Genomic DNA, 10,060 nt, shown 5'->3' with positions numbered 1-10,060 from the left:
CTTTGAGGCCTATACTAATTTGGTCAGAGGGACATAAAGGACAGTTTTTGCTCCTTGCCCTCCTAGGTCGACTAGTTCCAGGGGACTATCAGCATCTCTCAAAATGTCCTGTATTTGTGGTGGGTCACCTATACTGTTGATCAATGAGGCCGAGGAGACCCCACCAGATGGACTTGAACCAGTGTCCAGTCTACAAAGAGGAGGGTCAGCACAGAGGAATCACTTCCTCCATGCTTCCAAGCAAAGCCAACAATGGTTGAGCAGGACCTTTGACTTATCTTCACATAGGCAGAACTGGCAAAAGAAAGGAGCCAGGGGCTCCTCCCAAGCCCATGTGACCCCTGAGGAACAGATCCTCAAACAACCTTAAGAGTAAAAATTAATTGGTTTATCTGGGCCAACTGTATGGCCTTAAATATCCAAAAGGAAAGTATATCCAAAGATTAAACAGGTCAATATAATTTCTTAGGAGTCCATATGCATAGCTAAAGGCTACATAACAAGCAACAATGACTGATAGGAGATATCTTCTTTTGAGTTGTTGGCCAGTGTGACCAAAGGGACTCCCAAATAGTAACACAGCATAGAACTGGGAAAATATTCAGCAGACCCTAATCTTATGTGAAGGAATATTGACAACTGATTGCTGCTAGAGGAGGAACAGCTGACCCTCCTAAAACAAAGACCTCTAGGTAGGCTGACTACATTCACCAGAAGGGCAAGTAGTGGAGATTGGCTGCGTACCAACAGCACAGCAGACAGTAGCAGGGATATCAGAGTATAAGGGCTCTAGTGGGGAGAGGGAAGCTATGGGAGGGTGCCATCTGGTGTATAATTGAATAAGATGGTTTGGGATGTTCTGTGTGACATACACACACATAAAAAAAATCAACAAATTTTTAAAAATGTATTTGAGGAGGAAGCATGGAAATTTACATCATGCTAATTAGTAGAGGTGATAAACATTACCATTGAAATCTACCCGATGACTTCATAGACATACACACGCGCCAAGGATCCAAGTGCAACCCATTATGACTAGTTATAATCAGATGAATACAGATTAGAGATGCATGCGCCAACATCTCAGTGTTAGTAGCAAAAACAATGAGTCTTTCTGCAAGGAACAATATATTCTAAAATGAAAAGGAGATCTTTTTTAAAGGTTAAAGAACTCATTCAATTTTATGTCTTATAAGGCTTATACAGAGTTCAATATTGTGTAACTGTATTAGCTCAACTGTGAACCTAGAAACTTGCACCCACTTGGGAAAGAGATGTACTCTTGCTCTGGAGTGTGTTACTGAATATGTTAAATCTGTAGTGAAGTGCTTCTTCTAATCATGCATTTATTAAAAATTAAAAAATAATGATAAAAATAATAATTTGTATATGTGAAAAACATTACCATTTAAATGTACCTGATGACTTTATATCCATCTTTAGATGCCAAGGAGCTCAGAAAGTAACTGACTATCACTAGTAATAATCATATGTATAGAGATTAGAAATGCATGTGCAAACATCTTAATGTCAATTGCATTGAAAAATGAATTTTTCTGTATGAAACTGTGTATTTTAATAATGAAATGGAGATCTTTTTTAAAGGTTAAAACCTCATTCAGCTTTATGTCTTATAGGGTTTATACTGATTACAATATTGTATAACTGTAATAATTCAACTGTAAACCTAAATTTTTTCAGCCAATTCTGAAAAAGATGCATCTTAGCTCAGAAAATTGTTATTGAATATGTCAACGCTGTTGTAATGAAATGGTTCTTCTAAGTATGTGGTTATTAAATAAGTAATCAACAACAAAAAATAACAAAATAGTTTTAAAAAGAAAAGATATATACTTAAAATTAGCATATTGATCACTGAAAGTATAGACTATATCATAATTTTTCAAATCCATCCAAGTAAATGTAACTTGGTAGTAAAAATAACCTATATTCTTTTACTATTCATTGTAAGAAATAAATATCCCAGAATGTTTTGATGCTGGCCATATTAGAGCAACACTTTAAGAACCACTGTCTTCAATGTATTTTTAAAAAAATATTGTATTTGTTATTTTTATTTTATGTGTATGAATGTATTGCCTACATGTATGTAAGTGCACTAATGTCATGCATGCCTGCAGAGGCCAGAAGAGAGCACTGGATTCCCACAGAACTGGAGTTATAGATGGTTATTAGTTACCATGTAGGTGCTAGGAATCAAACCTATGTCCTCTGCAAGAGCAGCCAGTGCTCTTAACTGCTGAGGTATCTCTCCAGTCCCTCAATGTATTTTTTTTAGGACACTCAGCCTTCATAGTTTGAATGAGGTTTGAATTATTCAGTTATTTTTAGCTTCTTCATATCAAGTAAATTAGTGGGTTATTACACATTCAAGATTTTGTTACTTTTTCTTCTAGAACGCTTCTTAGATAGATGGATTTAGGAATATCTTAACATGCCTCAGAAGGGACAATGTAGCTTACAAAAATTTTTAGTGCTTTTGCCAGTGAGAAAGTGAATGGTTTTAGCATTCCAGTGAAGTGTGTAATCAGCAATGGTCTGCGATGGAGTGGAAGCTTAGCTGACGGAGTGGTTGATGAGAGAAGCAGGTGAACAGAAGGAACAGAAAAGGAGGTTCATACAGATCCAGGAAAAAAATAGCCCCAGGTCAGGCTGGTTAACCACTCCAAAAATGATTCAAGAGATAAGACTTCTTACCTGGTAGGTATTTTTCAAACAAAGAAGACTTGATCTTAATCTTAGTTTATTGGAGGTAGTTAACAGCTGTCTAATTGGACATAAGACTTGCTCAATGGGAAGGAACTTGTGTGATACTGTAAACATAGCCAAATATACATGGAGTCATAGAGCCTAACCTACTTTTGTCATACCCCCAGACAAACATAAGTTCTACTGTACTCTAAATATGCACACTTATATTTACAGACATGTGTACCTCTTACCACCCATCAAAAAAGCTTCTTTTTGCAACATATGGAAACAATTACAGAGTTCTATAACTAGTCAAACTCAGAGAATAAGAATATATCTGTGAGATACGCATCCCAAAGTGACACAGTTACAATGCAACCTCTATACTTAAGGTTTTGGAAACATAGGGGACCGGGGGGTGGGGGAAGCAGAAAGAATATTAATGTGCATCTCAGCTCTCACCAGCAGAGCTTCTTCATGCAACAGATGATGATTAACCCAGAAAGCCACAATTGGCCAAACTGCAGAGAACAAGAGAATGCAGGGTGCTTGTCCTTGGGTAGGACACCTGTATCAAACCTCTGCTACCCAAAGCTTAGGGACCATTGTGGAAGAGGGATGTGAAAACTAAGAGCCAGGGGTGGTGGGTGATCATCAGGAAACAGCGTTTTCCAGGTGTCTGGGAACTTGTTCATATGAACTCGCAACAATGGTGACTGCATGCACAAGACTGATCCATGTAAGATCAAACCATGCAAAAACCCAGCAAAGAGTTGGCAAAATGGATAATAACCCCCAATCTTAGCTGAGGAACTATTAGCAACCAATGACTACTGGAAGAGGGAGAGTTGCTTTTAAGGGAGTGACTCTAAATAGGATGGCTAGGTTCCAGTGGATTCACACTGAGAGACATTTGGGAACATCAGTATGGCTTATGGTAGCCTTACCATATATAACAGAATGCATGACATTTGGTGGGAAGGTTAAAGGGGGTTCAGATAGGGAGATGGTTTAAATATGATCAAGATGTATGAAATGCAAAACAAAATGTCAAAGAAACAAAATCCATCTTTTTGTTGTGTAAAGGAAACTCATTTTACCTTCAAGGATGGAGTGAAAAGATAGAAGAAATACTCAAGGAAATGGGAAGAAAAAGAAACAAGATATAAGCAGGCTTTACTATCCCAATATTTGACAAAATAGATTTCAAGCTAAAATTAATCAGAAGAGGTAAAGAAGGTCTCTTCATTCTGATCAAAGAAACAATCAACCAAGAAGACATTATAATCATATATATACCAAACTCTGGTGCAACCAGTTTCATAAAAAGAGTACTACTTGAGTGCCTGTTCCAGCCTCCCTCTAGCATAGGTACTGAGAACTCAGGAGACCACCTGAGAGTACCTGGATCCTGCCTCCATGTGATGAGGAGCTTCTGTAAATCACACTGAACGCAACCCCCTAACTGGGATTACATGACGCCTCTCCCAAGGACACTGGGCAGACCTCTGCCCTTTGATAGGATAAAGCTGAGATCTCAGCAGACCACCAGAGAGTGCCTGTTCTGGCCTCCCTCTGGCATAGGAGCTGAGAACTCAACAGACCACATGAGAGTCCCAAAATTGGCCCACCCTTAGGGAAGTTCCCAAATTTTGCTTTGAGTTCCCACTAGTAGGAATCCAAACCTTAGAAAGAAGCCTGAGTGTACCTGACTGGCACCTGACTTGGGCTTCTGTGGGAGATCCTGAGTAGCTGATCTGAAGCCACCAGTTCCCTCCAAAACAAAACCCAAGAGAAACTGAAACCTGGAACAACCACTTTACATAACCAATAAGAAAAGGACCAAGACACACCAATAATACAAATGGAAGCAAACTTCAGCTTAATTTTCATATCAGAATAAAAAACAACAAAAGAAATTCACATGCTAAAATCACAATGAAAGAATAATAAAGTGGAAAGCCAAAACACTACGTCTCCACCAAACTCCACCAGTCCTATAAAAGAGTTCTACAAGGAGAACCCCCTTGAGATAACCCAGGATACAGAATTTAAAAGAATAATCATAAACATGATCAAGGAATTCAACGAGTTTAAAGAGCACATGAACAAACAAATCAAAGCACTAAAAGAAGATAGGGATAAATTTCTGAATGAATTCACAGAAGAAATAGAAACATTGAAGAAAACTCAGGCAGAAATGAAGAAGGAAGTGAAAAAAACTTAAGTCAACTTGAAACAACAGGGGAAAGCCTCACCTCTAGAATGAATGAAATGGAAAACAGAATATCAACACTGGAGGATAAAATGGAAGAGTTGGACCACTCAAGCAAAGATTATGAAAAAATTTAAAAAACACAGGAATGGAATATTTAAAAGATGTGGGACACGTGAAAAGACCAAATCTATGTATCATAGGTATAGAGGAAGGAGAAGAATTTCAGGTTAATGGTGTTGACCAGATCTTAAACAGGATTTTAGAAGAGAATTTCCCCAAAATAAGGAAAGACATCCCAATGCAAACACAAGAAACACATAAAACACCAAATAGACAGGACCAGAAAAGAAATTCTCCTCTGGCATATCATAGTAAAAACACTAAATGTACAGAACAAAGAGAGAATGCTAAAAGCAGCAAAAGAAAAGCAAGTCATGTATAAAGGAAAGACCATCAGAATTACAACTGACTTATCAAAGCAAACTATGAAAGATGGAAGAGCCTGGACCAAGGTATTTCTAGTTCTACATGACAATAGATGGCAGACCTGAATACTCTTCCCAGCAAAAATGTCTATTACAGTTGAGGGGGAATGTCTTCCATGACATCAATAGCCTGAAAGAATACATGTCCACAAAACCAGCCCTTCAGAGAAGAGTTGATGCAATACAAGGACTGGAGAAAGAAACTTTATACCCCAAGGGCAATGAAAGAAAATAATAAAGGTATAATTGAGGAAACACAAAATTAGACAAAGAAAGCAATCAAAATGATGACAACAAATACATATCTTTCAATAATAACTAAAAATCAATGGACTGAATGCCCCAGTCAAAAGTCACGGGGTAAATGAATGGATTAAGAAACAAAATCCATCTTTTGCTGTCTGTAAGAAATCCATCTCACCTTCAAGGACAGGCACTACCTTAAAATAAAAGGATGGAAAAGAATATTCCAAGCAAAGGTCACTGAGGAACAAACAGGGGTTGCAATTCTAATACCTGACAAAATTAGACTTCAAAGTAAAACTAATCAGAAGAGATAAGGAAGGTCACTTCATTCCAATCCAAGGAACAATTAACCAAGAAGATATTACAATCGTGAACATATAGGCACCAAACTCTGGTGCAGCCAACTTCATAAAAACAATACTACAGGACTTTAAGAAACAGATTAACCCCAACTCAGTAATAGTAGGGGACTTCAATACCCCACTGTCTCCATTAGACAGGTCAACTGGACAAAGAATAAACAGAGAGACATCTGAATTAAATGATACCATACATCAAATGGACCTAACAGACATCTTTGAATATTCTATCCAAGCACCAAAGAATACAAATTCTACTCGGCACCCCATGGAACTTTTTCAAAAACTGACCACATACTGGGTCACAAAACAAACCTCAACAAATACAAAAAAATTGAAATAACCCCATGCCTTCAATCAGACTACAATGCAATTAAGCTCAAAATCAACACTGGACAAAGCCCCAGTCACTACACAAACTCGTGGTGATTGAACAACACACTGCTAAACAACAAGTTGGTCAAAGGAGAAATTAAGAAAGAAATAAGAGAATTCCTGGAACTCAATGAAAAGGACAATACAACACAACACAACCTCTGGGACACTTTAAAAGCAGTCCTAAGAGGGAAGTTTATAGCTACATTAAAATTAGAAAGAGCCCAAATAAATTACCTAACACTGCAACTCAAGACCCTGGAAAGGCAAGAACAAATGAAACCCAAAGCCAGCAGAAGAGAAGAAATAACAAAAATCAGAGCAGAAATTAATGAAATAGAAACAAAGAAAACAATACAAAGAATCAATGAATCTAAGAGCTGGTTCTTTGAAAAGCTAAACAAGATAGGCAGACCCTCAGCCCAGCTAACCAAAAGAAAGAAAGCAAATCCAAATCAACAAAATCAGAGATGAAAGGGGAAACATCACAACAGGCACCCAAAAGATCCAGGTCATTATAAGGGAATATTTTAAAAAACATATGCTACCAAATTAGAAAATCTAAAAGAAATGGATGAATATCTAAAATCATGGGACCCACTAAAGTTAAACCAAGAAGAGATCATCAGTTTAAACAGACCCATTACATATGAGGAAATTGAAACAGTAATACAAAGCCTCCCAAATGAAAAAAGCCCAGGCCTACATGGATTTATAGCAGACTTCTACCAGACGTTTAAAGATGTCCAACCAATACTACTTAAATTATTCAAAAAGATAGAAAAAGAGGGAGGACCCTCAAATTCCTTCTGTGAAGCCAGCATCACTCTAATACCCAAACCTGGTAAAGACACAATCAAAAAAGGAAACTATACAGCCATATCCTTAATGAACATAGATGCAAAAATTCTGAACAAAATACTTGCAAGCCACATACAGATACAAATCAAAAAGATCATTCACCATGATCCCAGAGATGCACAGCTGGTTCAATATACACAAATCAATAAACATCATTAATCATATAAATGGACTCAAAGACAAAAAACACATTGTCATCTCAATAGATGCAGAAAAGGCTTTTGACAAAATTCAGCATGCATTTATGTTCAAAGTCCTAGAGGGAATTGGACTGAAGGGAGCATACTTCAACATAATCAATGCTATATACACCAAACAAGACAAGGATGTCCACTATCTCCACTCCTTTTCAACATAGTACCTGAAACTCTTGCTAAAGCAATGAGACAGGAGAAATAAATTAAAGGAGTACTAATTGGAAAAGAAGAGGTCAAACTATCACTTTTTGCAGATGATATGATACTATACCTAAGAGATCCCAAAGTTCCACCAGAAAAGTCCTGGAACTGATCAACACTTTCAGTATAGTTGCAGGTTATAAAATCAAACTACAAAAATCAGTAGCCTTTCTATATACCAATAACAAGCAATTGGAGAAAGAATACAGGGAAATGCTCCCATTTACAATAGCTGCAAAAAAAATCTTGGAATAAATTTGACCAAAGATATCAAAGATCTCTACAATGAAAATTTTAAATCATTAAAAAGATTGAGAAAGACACAAGGAGATAGAAGGACTTCCTACATTCATGGATTGGAAGAATTAATATTGTGAAAATAACTGTCCTACCATAAGCAATATATAGATTCAAAGCAATCCCAATCAAAATCCCCATGGCATACTTCACAGAATTGGAAAAACCCATCCTTAAATTCATATGGAAGCACAAAAGACCCCAGATAGGCAAAGCAACCCTGAGCACAAAGAGCAACACTGAGGGGATTACTACACCAGATCTCGAAGTATACTATAGAGCTAAAATCTTAAAAACAGCATGGTACTGGCACAAAAATATATACATAGATCAATGGAACATCAATACCTGAGTACATGCAATTTCAGCCATCTTATATTTGGCAAAGGTGCCAAGAACACACAATGGAGGAAAGACAGCATCTTCAACAAATGGTGCTGGCAAAACTGGATCTCCACCTGTAGAAGAATGAAAGCAGATACTTATCTTTCACCTTGCACAAAAGTCAACTCCAAATGGATCAAAGACCTCAATGTGAAACTGGAAAGCCTGAAACTACTAGAAGAAAATATTAGCAGTAACTTACAAGATATAGGTGTAGGAAAGGATTTTCTAAATCAGACAGTAGTTGCTCAGGAATTAAGGTCAGCAATCAACAAGTGGGACCTCATTAATCTAAAAAGCTTCTCGACAGCAAAGGAAACAATAAAAAAGTGAAGAGAAAATCCACAGAATGGGGAAAAGTCTCCACCAGTGACAAGTCTGACAGGGGTTTAACATCCAGAATACATAAAAATCTCAAAAAACAAAGAATTGAGAAATCAAATGACCCAATTAAAGATGGACTAAAGATCTAAACAGAGAGTTCTCAAATGAAGAAATAAAGATGACTAAGAAACATCTCAAAAAGTGTTCAACATCCTTAGTAATTAGGGAAATGCAAATTAAAAACATCCTAAAATATCTCCTTACCTCAATTAGACTGGCTAGGATCAAGAGAACAAATGATACCAAATGCTGGCAAGGATGTGGAGAAAGGGAAACACTTATTCACTGCTGGTGGGATTGCAAACTCATGAAACCTCTATGGAAAAGTGTGGCGAACTCTTAAAAAACTAAAAATGAACCTACAATATGACTCGGTTATACCACTCCTTGGCATATACCCAAAGGACTTCTATTGTAGAGACACTTGTACAACCATGTTTGTTGCTGCTCTTTTCACAATAGCTGAGAGATGGAAGCAACCTATGTGCACCTCAACTTACAAGTGATTAACAAAAATGTGGTATATTTACACCATGGAGTTCTATTCAGCAGTAAAAAAAGATGAAATATTGAAATTTGCAGGTAAATGGATGGATCTAGAAACTGTTATACTAAGTGAAGTAACACAGACTCAGAAAAACAAACGACATATGTTCTCCCTCATATGTGGATCCTAGCACCAAATCCTTTTAAATTCCAGGTCCTTTTAATAAGATGATGCTATACAGTAGTCCCTTCTGCATGAAATAATTACCATCATCACGACTTCAGCTGAGCCTCATGGCTAAACATCATCATTATTTGGCTTGTTGTCGGTTGTGCTCATTCATTAAAGGAGGGCCAAGCAGGGTCATTGGACCTCACTGCATTATCCAGCCACTCTTCCTAGCCAACTGATTGTAATTTGACCCTAATCATACACGACCTCCTGGATTTGGGGAGGGCTAAAGTATACAATCTGGGGAAGGCTAGGAAGAAAAGGCATGACCCATGCTGGGTAAAGGCTTTCCAGTGTGCATATCCTCAGGTCATACATATACCCCAGCAACTCCTCGCTTATCTAGGTAAGTAAGCTCAATAAATTCATTGGTTCCCCAGTAAAACTTTAATCAAATATTGGCTCAACACTAGAACCTTGAAAGGGAATAAGCATTACTTAGCATCGCCAGGAAAAGAAGTCTCACAACAAATGGAAAATTTATTTGTTAATGCTATTATGTCTCATAATTATTAAAAAAAAAAAAGAAAGAAAATGAGAATGTAAAAGATGTTAAAAGGATATGGGAATGGAGATATTTTCCAAAATAGAAAAAATGAGAAAGCCTAAGCAAGTGATGA

The sequence above is a fragment of the Nannospalax galili genome, unplaced genomic scaffold (assembly GCF_000622305.1).
Source record: "Nannospalax galili isolate Female #2095 unplaced genomic scaffold, S.galili_v1.0 scaffold1189, whole genome shotgun sequence".
In the NCBI taxonomy this organism is placed as follows: domain Eukaryota; kingdom Metazoa; phylum Chordata; class Mammalia; order Rodentia; family Spalacidae; genus Nannospalax; species Nannospalax galili.
This window is presented reverse-complemented; position numbering follows the sequence as displayed.